Source organism: Durio zibethinus, chromosome 13 (genome assembly GCF_047325235.1).
Source record: "Durio zibethinus cultivar Kanyao isolate XHJ-2024 chromosome 13, ASM4732523v1, whole genome shotgun sequence".
Taxonomy (NCBI): Eukaryota; Viridiplantae; Streptophyta; class Magnoliopsida; order Malvales; family Malvaceae; genus Durio; species Durio zibethinus.
The window spans coordinates 16584744-16602011 of record NC_143174.1 but is presented as its reverse complement, the minus strand read 5'-3'; the positions used below and the strand labels follow the sequence as shown (position 1 = coordinate 16602011).

At 24.9% G+C, this 17268-nt stretch overlaps 1 long non-coding RNA gene across 1 annotated transcript in view; it reads right to left on the bottom strand.

The window, feature by feature from the left end:
* LOC149515366 (uncharacterized) overlaps positions 1–10900 on the bottom strand; it is a 49105-nt gene extending 38205 nt beyond the window's left edge. Inside the window, exon 1 of the long non-coding RNA XR_016326500.1 lies at positions 10126–10900. This is a non-coding gene — a long non-coding RNA (uncharacterized LOC149515366). The remainder of the gene's footprint in view (positions 1–10125) is intronic.
* Between the last annotated feature and the right edge of the window lie 6368 nt (positions 10901–17268).

The following is a 17268-nucleotide window of genomic DNA, read 5'->3' as shown; positions in this document are numbered from 1 at the left end:
TTTTCCATATTTTTTTCATTCATTCAAAGTTAAAATTTCCTTTTTTTCCCCACACATAAGCCTACATCCTTTCAATTTCACCCACTTTCAGGTTTTCAAATAATGAATACAAAGATAATTATGACAATAATCCAAGATTTGACTTTTAAAAACTTATTCACATTAATGAACTCGATAATGAAGAGGATTCAGAAGAAGAAAATTTACCTCTTAATTTATTAAGACTAATATAACAAGAAAGGAAACAAATTGAACCTCATGCGAAAGCTACAAGTATAATTAATTTAGGTGATGAGCAGAATAAGAAGAAGTTTAAGATGGGCACATTCTTTTCACACACAAAAAGAGAGAGGTTGGAATAATTGTTACATGAGTTTGTTGATATGTTTGCATGGTCATACCAAGATATGCTAGGACTCAGTTTAGATATTGTCGAACATCAATTGCCATTGAAGCTAGATTGTAAACTCCTATGGCAAAAATTGAGGCACATAAAGCTGGACATGTTAAAAATCAAAGAAAAAGCAAAAAAGCAATTTGATGTAGGCTTTTTAGAGGTAGCCAAATATCCGAAATGGGTAGCTAATGTGGTTCTAATTCCCGAGAAAGATGAAAAAGTTTAGATATGCATAGGCTATAGAGATTTGAATAAAGTCAGCCTGAAAAACAGTTTTTCTTTACCCCACATTGACACTATCGTGGATAACACTATTAAACATTCCACATTCTCTTTCATGGATAGTTTTTTTGGATATAATCAAATTAAAATAGCCCTATTGATATGGAAAAAACTATGTTTGTTACCATGTAGGGCACATTCTGTTATAAAGTTATGCCTTTTGGGTTAAAAAATGCATGAGCTAGTTATCAAAAAGTTATGGTAACCCTTTTTCATGACATGATGGATAAAGAAACAAAGATGTATATATATGACATGATTGCAAAATCTCATGAGGGAGAAGACCATGTTACATATTGTAGAAAATTGTTTGAAAGATCGTAGAAATATCAACTCAAGCTATACCTAATAAAGTGCACATTTGGTACTAAGTCAAGAAAATTGTTAGGGTTTATAGTTAGTGAAAGGGGTATTGAAGTTGATCCAAATAAAAAACTTACCTTCCAAAACTTATCTCCTCACATACGCAAAAAAAAGTAAGGGGTTTTCTGGGAAGGCTGAATTACATTTCCTGCCTTATTTCTCAACTTACTTCTAAATGTAACCCAATTGTCAAGTTGCTTCGGAAACATAATCCAAGAAAATAGGATGAGGAATGTCAGTATACCTTTAAAAAGATTAAAGAATACTTGTCAAATCTTCTAGCGTTAGTACCACTTGTTACAGGGAAACCATTGATTTTATATCTCACGGTGTATGACCGTTCTATAGATTGTGTGTTGGGGTAACAAGATGAAACGAGCAAAAAAGAGCAAGCTGCTTATTATTTAAGTAAAAAGTTCACTGAATATAAGTCTAAATATTCTCAATTGAAAAAAAATGCAATGTGCATTGGCTTGGATAGCCATAAACTCAAGCAATATATGCTATACCATACTACTTAGTTAATAGCAATGTTGGATCCTCTTAAGTATATTTTTTAAAAGCCATCATTTTCAAGAACGTGAGCAAAATAGCAAGTCATGCTTTTTGAATATGATATTGTATATGTCACAAAAAGCGATCAAAAGAAGTGTGATAGCTAAATTCCTTGTAGAGCATGCAACTAATGATTATGACCCTATGAAATTGAACTTTTCTAACGAAGATTTAATGACCATATCCCAAGTGGAAGAAAAGGAACCAATCTAAAAGCCATGAAAAATGTTCTTTGATGGAGCTTTGAATGCTTTGGGGTATGAGATTGGGGCAATTTTGATGTCCCCTTATGGATATTATTATTCAAGCACTACAAGGCTAGATTTTAATTGCACCAACAATGTGACAGAATACAAAGCATGCATAATGGGCCTACAAATGGCAATTGAAAGGAAAATTGAAATGTTAAAAGCCTATGGAGACTCGACCTTGGTAATCTATAAACTACGTGATGAATGAGAAACAAGAGATTCAAAATTGCTACAATACCAAAAGTATGTAGTAGATTTGATCAAATAATTTGAAAATATCCAATTTTGTCATGTACCTCAAGAAGATTATCAAATGGTTGATGCTCTAGCTATATTAGCTACAATGTTTAAAATGGGTGATAAGATGAAAATCCAACCTATCTATTTAAATGTGCAAGGATCACCAGCATATTGTTCAATTGTTGAAGAAGAGATTAATGGCTTACCTTGGTACTATGATGATATCATGCAATATGTCAAGTACCAACAATACCCAAAACATGCGTCGAAAAATGACAAATGAATTATTAGAAGATTGGCTATAGGTTTATTCCTTGATGGAGAAATTTTGTACAAGAAAAGTCAGGATCAAATGTTATTAAGATGCGTGAATGCTATTAAGGCCAAGAAAATACTCCAAGAAGTGCATGAAGGGACTTATGGAGCACATGCAAATGGCCACATAATGGCCAGACAAATCATAAAGGCAAGCTATTATTGGTTGATAATGGAGAATGATTGTATCAACTATGCCAAAAAAAAAAGCCATAAATGCCAAATTTATGCAGATAAAACTTATGCTCCTCCAATCCCTTTACATGTTTTCACACCTACATGACCATTTTTTATGTAAGGGATGGAAGTAATCAGACCCATCACTCCAAAAGCTTCAAATGGACATCAATTCATCTTTGTAGTGATCAACTATTTCATAAAATGAATCAAAGTAGCTTCTTATGCTAGTGCGACAAGGGTAGCGGTATGCAAGTTTATAAAAAGGGAGATAATATGTCGATATGACCTTTCAAGAATGATCATTTTTGACAATGCTCGTAATTTAAATAACAAGATGTTAGCATATGTTTGTGCTAAATTTAAAATAACGCACCATAATTCAGTTTCATATCACCTAAAGATGAATGGAGTAGTTGAAGTTGCTAATAAAAATATTAAGAGGATAATAGAAAAAATGACTGATACTTATAAAGACTAACATAAAAAGTTACCTTTCCCACTACATGCTTATAAGATATCAGTGCATACATCTACTAGGGCCACTCTTTTTTTGCTTAGATATGAGATGAAAATTGTGCTACCAATCGAGGTGGAGATTTTTTTTTTAAGGATATTAATGGAAGTAGATTTAGAGAAAGCATAATGGGTCCGAAATTGCTACAAACAACTGAACCTCATTGAAGAGAAAAGGCTCACAGCTTTTTTTCATGATCAGTTGTACAAAAAAAAAATGACGCGAGCACATGACAAAAGAGTTCAATGTAGGCATTTTCGTAAAGGAGAATTGATTTTAAAGAAAATTCTTTCGATTCAGCATGATAATCGAGGAAAATGAATGCCAAATTGAGAGGGTCTATATGTAGTCAAAAAAGCCTTTTGGGTGGACCACTAATCCTGGCAAAAAATGGATAGGGATGACTTGCCAAACTCAATAAATTCGAATGTTGTAAAAAAATACTTTGCCTGAGAAAAAAAATAAAAAACAAAACTAAAGAAAATAAAAAAATAAAAACAAAAAGAAAAAAAAAATGAAGGAAGACTCATAAGTGAAAACTCAAAAAGGCAATTTGAGACAAAAGGAAAGATCTAAGTTAAAAACTTAAAAAGGTGACTTAGATGCAAATCAAGTATCCAAGTACAGGGGGCAAGGTCCAATACAATGAATACGAAAAGATCAGGTGCATTAATAGTATGGGTTTTTAAGAGGAAAAATTTTGGAATATTGTTCATGATTATTTGAATATTCATTGTTTGAATACAATTCTTTTGTTTAAACTAGTGTCCAAACTTCCCACTAGACACGTCCTTGTACCTTTCTATAAATAAATATTCACCTTTCTCTAATTTACCTTGCTTTCTGATAATCTTCATTTTCTCAAATAGAGGAAACACTAATTCATTACATTATTCATGAAATTTGGAATATGATAAATGATTGATAATATTCATAAAAGGTTTTACATTATTTTGTAAAAATTAAGGATAACAAAGTAAAAAAAAATAAAAATAAAAATAAAAAAAATACAAAAAATGAAGATTTGGAAAAACACATGTTCATCAAATCAAATTAAAAACTTGTTGGAAGTAGTGTTGGATAAGGATATTAGCAAATGATCATCGTAGTTCACAAAAAAGTAATTCCTAGAATATGCAAACTGGGATTGAGATTGGTTGTTTTGGAAGAAATAAAAATTAGAAAAGATTGACTTAAGGAACCTTGATTACCACAATTTAGATGTGTCATACTGGCTTTTAATAATACTTACATTACATGTATTACATTTATTGCATTTATAAATTGCATTTAATATATTCTTCAAAAAATTTTGAACTTTATTTAAAAAAGAAAGAAAGAATCATTTAAATAAAAAATTGAAGTATGAAAAATGATTTTGAAATAATCACAACTTGTGAAACTCTTTAGCCATCACATCATGAGTCATTTCCACACTAGTTTCAAATTAAAATAAAAAAAAAAAAGAAAGAGAAAAGAAAAACAAGATTTTAAAATTTCAAAGCCTCTGTTTAGGAGGAACTTTTTTCAAACAAGACCTCTTAAGTTGCAAAACCTCTAATTAGAGGGAAGCCATTTTCAAATAAAAACTTTTAAAGTTTTGACACTTCTATTACGAAGAGCATTCAAAGATTTTTTAAATTTGTAAAACCCCCGAGGATAATCTTTAAGACCTTCAAGCATAATTTCTAAAACCTTCGAGCATAATTTCCAAGAGCTTTGGGCAAAAGATTTTAAATTTTTAAAGTTTCAATTCCTCTATTATGAGAAACATTCGAAGATTTTTGAGATTTGTAAAACTTCCAGGTATAATCTCTAAGACTTTCAAGCATAATTTCCAAGACCTTCGAGTAAAAGATTTTAAATTTCCAAAGTTTCAACACCTCGAAGAGCATTAAAAGATTTTTAAGATTTGTAAGACCTTCGGACATAATTTCTCTGCCCTCTAGGTAAAACCTTTTAAATTTTTAAAATTTCAAAACCTCTGTTTATAGGGAGCCATTTTTAAAGTTTCAAAACTTCTGTTTAGGGGAGCCATTTCCAAAGTTTCAAAGCGCCTATTTAGGATGAGTAATTTTCAAACAAGATTTAAAAAAAAACAATAAACAAAAAAAATCTCTCTTAGAAGCATGATTTGGACAAAATTATTGTCTATATCATTGTATTATTTTTTATTCTCAAAAATATACAAGAAGGACAACTGTAGACATCGAATCTTGTTCGAAATACTTTAGCATGTTTGAACAAAGCTCATTTGAAACCTTTAAAAATGCCCCTTCCATAAAATATATCAATATTTAGGCCTAATAAACAAAGAAAAAGGAAACTCGTATGATTACTGCCAAACTCTTTCACATGGGATTTATATGGATGATACCCTTTTTCACATGAATGTATGAAAAATAAAAAAATAGATGAAACGAGTAAACCCTAAATTCAACTCAAGTCAAAATTACACAAAACTTGATCCAAAAAAATTAGAACTAGGGTTAATCTTCAAAGTTCAAAGCCTAATTGAAATCAATGTGGTTTAAAATAAAATTTGGTGATTTTTAAAAACACTAAAAATTTTTGTTGCACTGAGAGAAATATAAAATTACCAAAATACACCTATAAAAGATATTTTCGTAATTTAACCTTCCCAAGGTTGGGTTTTCATAAAACTTTTAAATTTTAATTTCATAATATTTCATGATTTTGTTGCATTTAAAATCACAACCGTACCTCAAGAAGTGTGAAATTACCAAAATAACCCTATAAGGGTATTTTCGTAATTTAATCTTTCTAAGCTTGGATTTTCATGAAACTTTTCAGATCTCAATTTTATAATATTTCATAATTTTTGGTGTTTTAAAATCTCAAAAATGAGCATGAAAACATTGATTTATAAGAAAATAACATAAATACTAAAAACTTTGTACTATGGGTAAAATAATCTTTTCATGTATTTGGATATAAAAATCCAACATTTGCAGTTAATAATATAGATCATTACATCTTTTATTAATCTTGATCCTATGACCAAAGATAGTTCCTTAAAAAGAACAAAAAGACAAGTTTTGACCTTTGGATGAGATTTCATCCAAAGCTCTATATTCATCAAAAATGAGATTTTTTTTGAATGCTGACTATTAAAATGGAAGAAAGGGTTCGGTCAAAGGGAAGAGGGGAAGAGGAAGGCTGGAAAAGAGCCAAACATGTAAAAAAAAGAAAAAGAAACTGTTGAAAAAAAAAGTCAAATAGAGAAAAAAGAAAGGAAAAAAAAGAGAAAAAGAGAGGAGTTGGCCGAATAACTAGGGAGAAGGTCTGCGAAAGAATAATGAAGAGGCAGTGGAAAGGAGAGGGCAGGACTTAAAAAAGGGAGAAGGTTTGCCAAAAAAGGGAGAGCTGAAACTTGTGGTTATTTTTTCATTTTTGCATTTTTTGTTCTTCTTTGTAAATGACACCATAACAGGTAACATTCTTGCTGACTTTGCTTTGGTTTCTTGACTCCATTTTAGTTGTTTTCGTCTTCATTTTATTGCTTTTAATTCCAATTTTATTTTATTTTTCTAACACTTGCATTTTATTCTTCATTTAAGCTTTGTTTACTATATCTTAATCAATGAAATTTCATGTTTTCAATTCAACTTAGTTTTTTTTTTTTTTTTCAAGTTTAAATTACTTTGCTTTGAGCTTATTTCTTGTTGAAAAGTATAACTTTTGATGAGTGGATAGACTCTTGTTCATCATTGGGCATTAAAATAGCTTGACTCTTGAATGTTTGATTTTTGTTTTTGCCACTTAACTATGGTTCTACTTGCTTTTTTTTTTTTTTTTTGCCCAACCCTTATTTATATTTATATTGTTTATTGAGCTTGTTTTGGTTACTATTTACTTGTTATTTTAATTTAATTTCATGTTATTTTACTATGATTTTATGAGAGTTTAGGAGCTTCCATTTTCATCACTTGCATGTCATTTATATTTCTTTTTTCTTCCATATGAATGTACTATTTGGTGAGGGTTGTTTCCATATCATTTTGTTCAAATTTTGCAAATAATTACCTTGTATTTTTTGTTTGTTTTTAAGAATCCATAGTTACTTATTAAAATACACTTGTAGATGAAGAAAAACGCAAGGTTTTCATGCTTATTACTTAGTAATTGTTCACAAAATATAAAAAAAATAATAAGGATAAAGAAAATTTTTAATCCGATGATGAAATATTAAAAAATTTTGAGTAATGATTCTTTAAAGTCTCTAAATGAAAATATTTTTCTAAAAATATAACCAAAGTAATGAAATATTTAAGAAAATATTTAATACAAAAAAATTTTGTTTATATATTTTTCTAAGATTATTGTAAATTGAAAATAATATGTGATGATTAATATTGTGGTCAACTAATTTTATTTATTACAAATTTTAATCAACACTAAATATTAGAATTAGAGTATTAATTAAGTAAGAAAAGAAAAAGTCAATGAAATTTTCAAAAATGATATTCTAAATAAATCTGAGTATAGATTCTTCAAAAATCCTTAAGTGAAAAATTTTTTCTAAAATATCATCCAAGTATCGAGGTATCTAAAAAATTTTCAATAAGAATTTTATTTACTTTGTTCTTTTCAATTTTTAGATATAATTCAAAAAAAAAATAAAAAGGATTAAAACATAATCAATATATGTTCTTCGTATACATATTCTACTTGATTATTTGCAGTATATAATTTTAAATGTAAATAAAATTTATGATGATAAAATCTCATAAAGTTCAAATAGTGGTTCTCAAAAATTCTCTAAGTGAGACAAACCTTCTAAAAATTATCAAAGTATTAAAATATTTAAAAAATTCTTTTCAATACAAAATATTTTCATTTTATCATTATATTTAATTTAAGTAATTTTTTATTGAAAATATACATTTTTAGAGATAAATTTGTTCATAAATAATAATATTATTACATATTTTTTTGAGGATGAGATTCTAAAAAAATTCAAATAGTAATTCCAAAAAATTCCTTAAGTGAAAAAAATCTTCTAAAAATTATCAAAGTATTAAAATATTTATAAATTTCTTTTTAATATAAAAATTTTCATTTCTTAATTATTTTCTTTTATTTGAACAATTTTTCTTAATAAATAAAAATATGTTTTTAAGAATAAATGTATTTATAGATAATTGTATTATTACATGACTTTAATAATTTTTATAAAAAAAACAAACAAAAAATCTCGAAAATAAAATTTTAAAGAAATTCGAATAGTGATTCTTTAAAAATCTTTAGGTAAAAAAATTTATCTAAAATACCACCAATGTATTAAAAAATTTAGATAAATTTCAATAAAGATTTATCATTTTTTTTATAAATGGCATAACAATAAATTTTTTAAGAAAATACTATTTGTTTTTAAAATTATAAATATCATATGAAAATAAATATAAACCATCAATGATAGTATTTTAAAAAATTCCAAATAACAATTTTTAAAAATTTTTTAGATGAGATATTTCTTTTAATATTATCATAATATTAAAATATTTTTAAAAAATTTCAATATAAAATTCTTATTTATTTTCAAACTTACTGAAAAATCAAAAATACGTTTTAAAGAAATTAAATTTTTCAATACCAAAATTAAAACTATTTTAGTCAATATTAAAAGATAATACATAATTAATTGATATCATTTTAAAACAAAAATTGTAAAAATGCTAATCTTTCTTCACATGTAATTGATTCTCGAACTCAAATTATTTTTGCAAACTAAAAATTATCTTTTTAATAAATTTTAAAATTTTATTAAAAAAATAAATTTTAATAAGTGACCAATCATACTTAACTAAAAAAATTAATAGCAACTCCATTTTTTTTATTTTTCAAATTCGTTTAACAATCCTCAAAATCGTTACAAGATCTATATCTTATTGTAATTTTTGTTTCACAAAAAATTTACAAAAAAATAACTATAAATATCTTATTTTGTTTAAAAAAAATTTCGAAATCACAGCAAACCTTCAATCGTAAGTTAGGTTTGATCGTGAAACTTTAAAACCAATAGAAATTTTTTAATTTGATTTAATGTTACTTTTTTTCAAAAGGTTAAAAAGTAAAAAAAAAAAGTTCAGAAGTTCAAAAAAAAGTAAAAAAAAAAAAAAAGAAATTAGGGAAAAGATGGGATTATTGAGTAAGAGGAAACTTATAGATACAGATCTTGGACCAAATTTGGAAATTCATAATTTGATGATTTTGGGCTAAATTCATGCAAAATCAAATCACCAGAAATCAAAACACATTCATTCGATTGATTTTTTTCCCCAAATTAAAAGGGATTCAATCCCTATAAACAGAGAGGCAATCGGCAGGACAGTGGAAAAGGATACACAGAAAATCCATGAAACAAACCCAGCCCTAAACGTTAGAAGCTTTGGTTCATCAATAAATCCAGGAAAATTGAAAAAACAAGTAAACCCGAAACCAACAAACAGAGTCACGAGCAAAGGCCAGAGACAAAAATAAATCGAAGAAGTAGTCAGTAGCAACAAAAAAGAAATCCAGAAATGAGGCCAAAACAGAAGTCAACAGCAATCCAGCAGGGGATTTAAAAGAAAATAAAAACAATCAACAGTAGCGACAGAAAAGCAATTTCAAGCAAAGTCTTTGGAGATAACAAAAGGATGACACGCAAGAAGACCAGCAACCGGTCACACCCATCATCTACCTTTGCCCATACACTCCTCCAAAATCAAAATCCCCAACGAGCCTCAACTCAGATAATCAACTCAATAAAATTCAACTAACCCAGAAAACCAGATTCCAGGAACCCAAACAGCAACAACCTAGAGAATCGAGAAATCCCTACCCAAAAATTCAAACCCATACCCAGTAGCTCCAAACTGAAACTAACCAATATTAGAAATTTTACAAATTCAGAAAACCCGAATTCAATTTCCAGCCAACATGCAAAAAAAAGCAAGATCAAACAATCATCAAACAGAAGGTGAACATTCAAGCAAATTCAGCATCACAAACAACCCACTTACCAGCCCGAAATTGCAAAGAAACAGAAATTGGCCAAAGATTTTTCTGCTGGATTTCGGGTATAAAGAGGACAAAAAGGAATCGGGCAAGGCTGCTGTTTTGGTTTTGGCGTCAGCTACGGCAGCACGAAGTAGTGGCGACGTCTCGTGGAGGGCTGGGTTGCAGCTGGGTTTCAATCGACGAAGAAAAGGAGAAGGCGGTGGCGACAGTGTTAATCTGTTGGGATTTGGGTCTAGTGTTTGGCTGGTTTTAGGTTTTAGCTGGCTTGTTTGCCTGGTAGAGAGTGCTTTAAAAGTTTGACTGCAGAGAAAGGATAAAGTTGAAGCTATACAGCGGCGAGAAAAAGTGTTTTGCTGCTGAGCTCCAAACGACAGTGTTATGGTAACTAAAAGAATTGAAGTTTTGAACCCAGTAGAAAGTAACCCGCGCACCAATTTGCAGCCTGACTGTCGACCCTTGCAATTTTGACCTTTATTTAATTTGTTTTGTATTTTATTTATTTTTTAATTTTTTTTTCCTTTTTTTTTCTGTTTTTTATTATTTTATTATTGTGTGATTAATTTTAAAAAAAGATGAAAAAAACTTTAATTAAAATTTTTTTGTTTTGCATGATTTCTATATTATTATATGATATATTGTATGATTATTCTTGCATAATTTTAATTTAATTGCATGATTATTTATATGATTATTAATATATTTATTTATGTGATTTATTAAGTGCATGATTATTAATATATTTATTAGTATTTACATGATTATATTATTATTGCATAATATGTTATATTATTGCAGGATATTTATATTATTGTATCATTTGCATGATAATTTTTGTTTATTTTAATTGATTTTTCTCTCAAATAATAAAAAAATAATTTTCATAAAATCCTACCAATATAGAAGGATAATTTTTGGTAGAAAATCTTACAAATATATTGGAGAATATTTCTAACAATAAATCATGTTATAGAATTTATTACCACAAGTAAAATTAAAAGAATCTGACGATGGAGCTTCTTCAAAATTTTACAAATAGTCTTTTTAAATACTCATGAGGTGAGAAAATATTCTTAAATTATTATCAATATATAGGAGTAATTTAAGAAAAATTTTCAATATTAAAATTATTAGGTAAGTTATAAATATATGTTAAGGCTTGGATATTTTAAAATCAAACTGTTATCATCTTTTAAATGAGCATTATAAAGGTGCTATAACTTTTTTCACGCGTAATTGTACTTTCAAACTTAAACTTTGGTTTTATAGATTAAAATCTACTATTTAAAGATACCTAAGTCAATGTTGATATTCCTCTTTAAATGGGACAGATTCAATTAAGTGGTTAATCTCACCTAAACAAAAAAAATTGATGGTGACTCTTAAAGTCTATGTCTAACAATAGGTTCACGGATCTATATGTTAGGACAATATATATTTACTACTATATTATCATTGATTTACTATTTAATTTTTTATTATTTACCATAAAATTATCATTGATTTACTGCTAAATTATTTATAATTCACGATCAAGTTATTATTGTTTTATATTAAATTATACATGATTTACTATTAAGTTATCATTGATTACATTATATTATAAATGATTTACTACTAAGTGATATTGATTTACTTTTGAGTTTTTAACAATTAACTACTAAATTATCAATTATTTACTATTAATTTATCATTGATTTACTACTAAGTAATTTAAGATTTACTATTGCCAATTAATTACTATTAAACCGAAACTAATTAACTATTAAATTATTAGTAATTTATTATTAAATTATCATTTATTTATTACTAAGTTATCAATAATTAACTACTAAGTTATCACTTATTTTTTATTAATTCATTCTTATTACCATTATTCAAAATGATTTTTTCATATTTTTTTTGTCTAAGACTGTTTTGAAATTTTGATGGTAATCAACTTCTCTATGTGAAAATAGTAAAGAATATTGTAAGGGGTCATAACAACTTAAATAATATTTAATTCTATGTGATCTTCCTAAATTAGTATAAATTATAATCTCTTTCAAATAAAATGTTTGAATTATTTTTCTTGATCCATATAATAATAACTTTATTAACAAATGAACAATTATAAACTCATTGATCTTGATTAACATTTTTGCAATACGAAATGCAAAATCCTCAAAAGAATATATATCCTTTAATCACTATAAGACTTTGATATAAGGATTTTGTTTTAGAATTATCATTAGTATCTCAATCACTTTTACACTTAAATTTTTATTGTGTAGTGTTCTCATTCTATTTTGAAGTTTATTATCAATGTCATAAAAATTTAGTTAAAAAACGTAAATTAATTAACTCAAACTTAGAAATAATTTAAAACTCAAATTGGGTATAAATAAATTTTTTACTTATTTTAAATTTTAATTTAATTTAAAAAATATGACATAAAAATTTATAAAAATGAACTAACTTGATTCGATTTTAATTACTTTTAAAAAGTAAACAACTTAGCAGTTATTTAAAACTCGAAATGATTGAATATAACTAAAATTCGAATTGAAATAGTAACTCAATTAAAATATAATATTTTTTATTCATCTTTTGTAACAATTTAAAAGTTTCTTATTTAAACTTTTTTCCTTCATTGTCAATGTCTTATTTGTATTGTTTTTGTTTTTGAATTAATTAATTTTTAGAATATTTCTAAAATGAAATTGTCATTATAAGTAATTGAATATACTTCTTTTTTCTTTTGATTTAAGATGATTTAAATATAGCTTTTTAAACAAAGAAAAGCATGTACTAATTTTTGAATCAAATTTACTCAGTGCATAAGTGAATAATTGAATATATTATGAATAAAAGTAGATGATAAAACTTAACTTAATTTAATTAGTCACTAATCATAAGTCAAAACTCCAACTCGAAATTATAAAAGTCAAAATTCAAAATAATTGAAATACTAAATACACAATTAAATAAAGATTTATAAAATGAATTTTGCTAATTAATCCTTTAAATCAATTTTAAGTTTAGTTAAATTATAATTTATATTAATATTTTTTTATTAAATATAATAGCGATAATTAATTTTATTAATTTCATTTCTTTTGAACAAATATTTCCTAATATGACAATTTTAAAAATATTGATACGATAGTAAACATTCTTCGACTAATATAAAGGAGAAAATGAAAGAGTATATAATGTTTTTCCTAATAAAAGAGTTTTATATTAATCCTAAAAAAATTTGAAATCAATATATTTGTATATTTTTATTGAAACATCATATAACACTAAATTTTTTTGTCATATGGAGAATATAGAGTTTTTCATAACTAGTCAATCTTTTATCTTATTTTTTTGCTTAGGATAATCGTTCATTAGTGCTTTCATCAATTAAATATAATTATATGTTCTACCAATTGAAAGTTTAATTTTTCTTTTATTAGAAAATTTTTATTATACATAAATTTTTATTATATAAAAATATTAAAATGTATAATTTTAAAAATTAAAATGAAATAAAATGAAATCCTAACCTTGGTACTTGTCGTATTTTCTTGAGAAAATTTTAATTCTCATAATAACAAACTTGTTGTGTAATATCTATATAATTTATAATGATTTTAGTTTTAACATTAACAACATAAATTTTCATGAATGAACGTAATTTTGACATAAACATATTTAAAAGTAGTTACAATGAATTTTTCACATCTTAAAAGAATTAACCAAAAATAATTAATTTTATTTCACTTGATAATTCTCTATTTAGAATAATTCATGTTAGGTCATTCAATCACCTGATGACAAAAAAAAAAAAAAACCAATTTAATACAATTGAGAAAAATTAAATAATCTTGAGATATAAATTAATCATATATATGTACATTAAGATAAAAGTTAAAAGAAAATTAAATCAATTATTGTTTCAATTAAGGTGAACAATTCTTATGGCAATTTAATGGGACACAATCCTAAGCTATTAGTAACTCCATCACCTCTTGAATCATTTAATTTTACAAATAAAAAATTCAATTAAAATGTTCAATGAATCACATATAGCTAATTATTGATGATGGGTGTGCAATTGGTTTACATTTGATTTAATATTAATTTTTGTTTATAGGAATAACAATTATAAAAATATTAGAAGAAAAAATACAAAAGAGAAATTAATTATAGAAGTCAAGCTAAACTGTAAAAATATTATGTTAAAGAATTATTTCAAGGGAAAAAAAATCTTTAATTATGCTATCATTAGTCAAATTAAATTATCAATTCATAAAGCATAAAAATAATAAAATTATTAGCATACATATATAATTAACAAATCTATTAAAAAAAAAAATTGAAAGGCAAAAAAAAAAAAAAAGCAAATATGTTTCAATGACTTAAATATAATTATCTTTAATGAATTTATTTATCAACAAAAACTACATATACAATTATTTTTACAACAATTAAAGAAACAAACTACATCTAATTGTAATATGCCATGCATACTAAGCTTTAATCTCATCCTATTTATATTTTTATTTGATGTGAAAAATCATTCTAATTATAAAAAATGAGTCTAACAATAAAAAAAATTATTTAAATTAAAATTTATAAAAAAATAACTAATGATATTTTAATCAATCACTTTTAATATTTTTAAATTAAAATTTTATGAAAGTAATTTTAATCAATCATTTTTAATACTTTTTTAGTTTAAATACAAAAAAAGTCTAATAATAAAAAATTATTTAAATTAAAATTTATAAAAAATTTATTAAGGATAATTTAGTCAATTATTTTTAACATTTTTTGAATTAAAATTTTAAAATTTTAAGTAATTTAATTCCATATAAACTCTATTTTTAATTTTAGTTGATTTAAATTAAACTTAAATTAATTAATAAAAGTTATATATTTAAGGATATATTTATTAATTTAAAATTTTATGGGAGTGTTTAGGTCAATCACTTTTAAATATTTTTAGAATTCATACTTTTTTTATATAGAGATAGAAAATATATATATTTTAACTTAGAATATTATTTAAATAGAGGCACTTGGATAAAATTGATACATTTTGAGATCAAGAACAACAAGCATCCCCGTGGACAAAATGCATTATAACTATAATAGAAATATAGTTAATGTTATAAATAATTTTCTTTAATTGTGCTAATCTTTGAATGCTATAAGAGTTTTTTTTTTTTTTTTTTTTTACATTTTTAACACAACAAAATAGATCTGTATCTTAATTTGCAATGCATTTGGATATATTTTTGACCGTAATAGTTACATTAGACCTCACACGCAACGCCAAATAAAAGAAAGGTAGTTGTTAAAAATTTAATTGAAATGAGTTTGCTGAATTAAAGGCCCCAGCCTAAATGGATTGTGTCTGATAAACCTGTCTTTCAAGGACATAAATGAATCCACAAATTATGTGAAATTCGCCCACGCTTTGTTGCAAGTTTAATTTTTTTGATTGTTTATACAGAATAATGGTTATTATAAATTTAATAAATAAAAAATATTTTTATATTTTTAATGGGAATAACGATTATTAAGTAGAAAAAATATAAAAAATTAAATAAAATAATTATGAATAGTAATGTTCTTAATGTTCAATTACAAATCTATATTATATAAATGTAAAAAAAATCTCTTCCTATTGGATTAGGATAGATAAAAATTTATCAAATACAAATTATTTTGGTATCTCTATTAATATTATAAAATTTATCTGATTAAATATATAATAAAGGTGAAAGAAAAAAAATCAAATGGGATATCACGGGGACAATCTATTGGCCTTTTTTTTAACAAAATTAATTTAATTGAAAAAGTATAAACAGAAAAAAAAGAAAACAAAGAAAGAAAAGGAAGAAAAAAGCTCGTTAAGGTACTATGTGAACATTTAAATGAGTTTAAAATATTAATATTTTAAATTAATGTATTAAATAATAATTTTATTAATAAAAAAACAAAAAAGAAAAAATAAACAAAAGAAAAAGAAAAATGATCTCATTGGGTTGTCATGAGAGAGCTCAAAATTTGAATATCTTAAAAGAATGCATCAAATACTAAATTTATCAACGTAAAATATATATATATATAAATATAAAATTAAATAGATAATAAAATATATATTTTTATATATACAATGGTGTGGTTTGTGCAGAGCATCCTAAATCCGCTTAACCCATCTTTAATTTCTTAAAAAAAAATAACCCGACTCAAGTTGAGATTGATTTTTTATAAAAATATCCATAACAAATAGAGACAAATGAAAACTTATTAGATATTGATTGTTTTGTCATCCATATTAATTAAATTATTTTGTTGTAAAATTTATTTAATTAAAATATAAAAAAATACTAAAGAAAAAAAAGAAACAAATGATATTATTTTCTTATAAAATTTATCTAATTAAAAATAAAAAATGAAAAAAAAAAAAGCAAAAAGTAAAATATAAAAAGTAAAGAGAAAACAAAAAATAAAATAAAAATGAGTTAATGGAGGTACGACATGCTTGTTAAATCCTACAACCTTTTTATGCCTAGATGAATGGATATATTTTTTGTATGGATGGATGTATAAATCTATATTAAAAAATAAAAATAAAAATAAAATTAAAAAAAAAAAGGAAAAAAAAGCCAAGCAGAAAAAGGATCAAAATAGAGTCTCATGTGGATACTTACAGTGACTCCTTTGTTACAATTTTTTAAATTAAAAACTAAAAAATAAAAGGAAAAAATCCAATTTAAAACAACGAAAATAAAAAAAGGACAAATAAAAGATATTTTTAATCAATATATTAAATGAATCCTACATAGATTTAAAAGAAATTCTTTTATTAAATATGGAGAAAAAAAAAAGAAAAAAGTGAGTTAAAAGGGGTAATATGTAGAGGCAAAAAAGTGCAAATTTATATTATAGATATTAAAATATATATGTTTATATATATATATATATTTTAATATGGATCGGGATAAAGTACCATTAACTCTTCATCAATTTGACGTCATTTTTCTTAAAAAACTTAATTTATCCTAATTCAATCTCAATTTAAAAATTTGTCAATCTATCATATTGGGTTAGATTAAAATTCATCTTATATGAATTATTTTGTCATCCCTATCTAACTACATATTTTATTG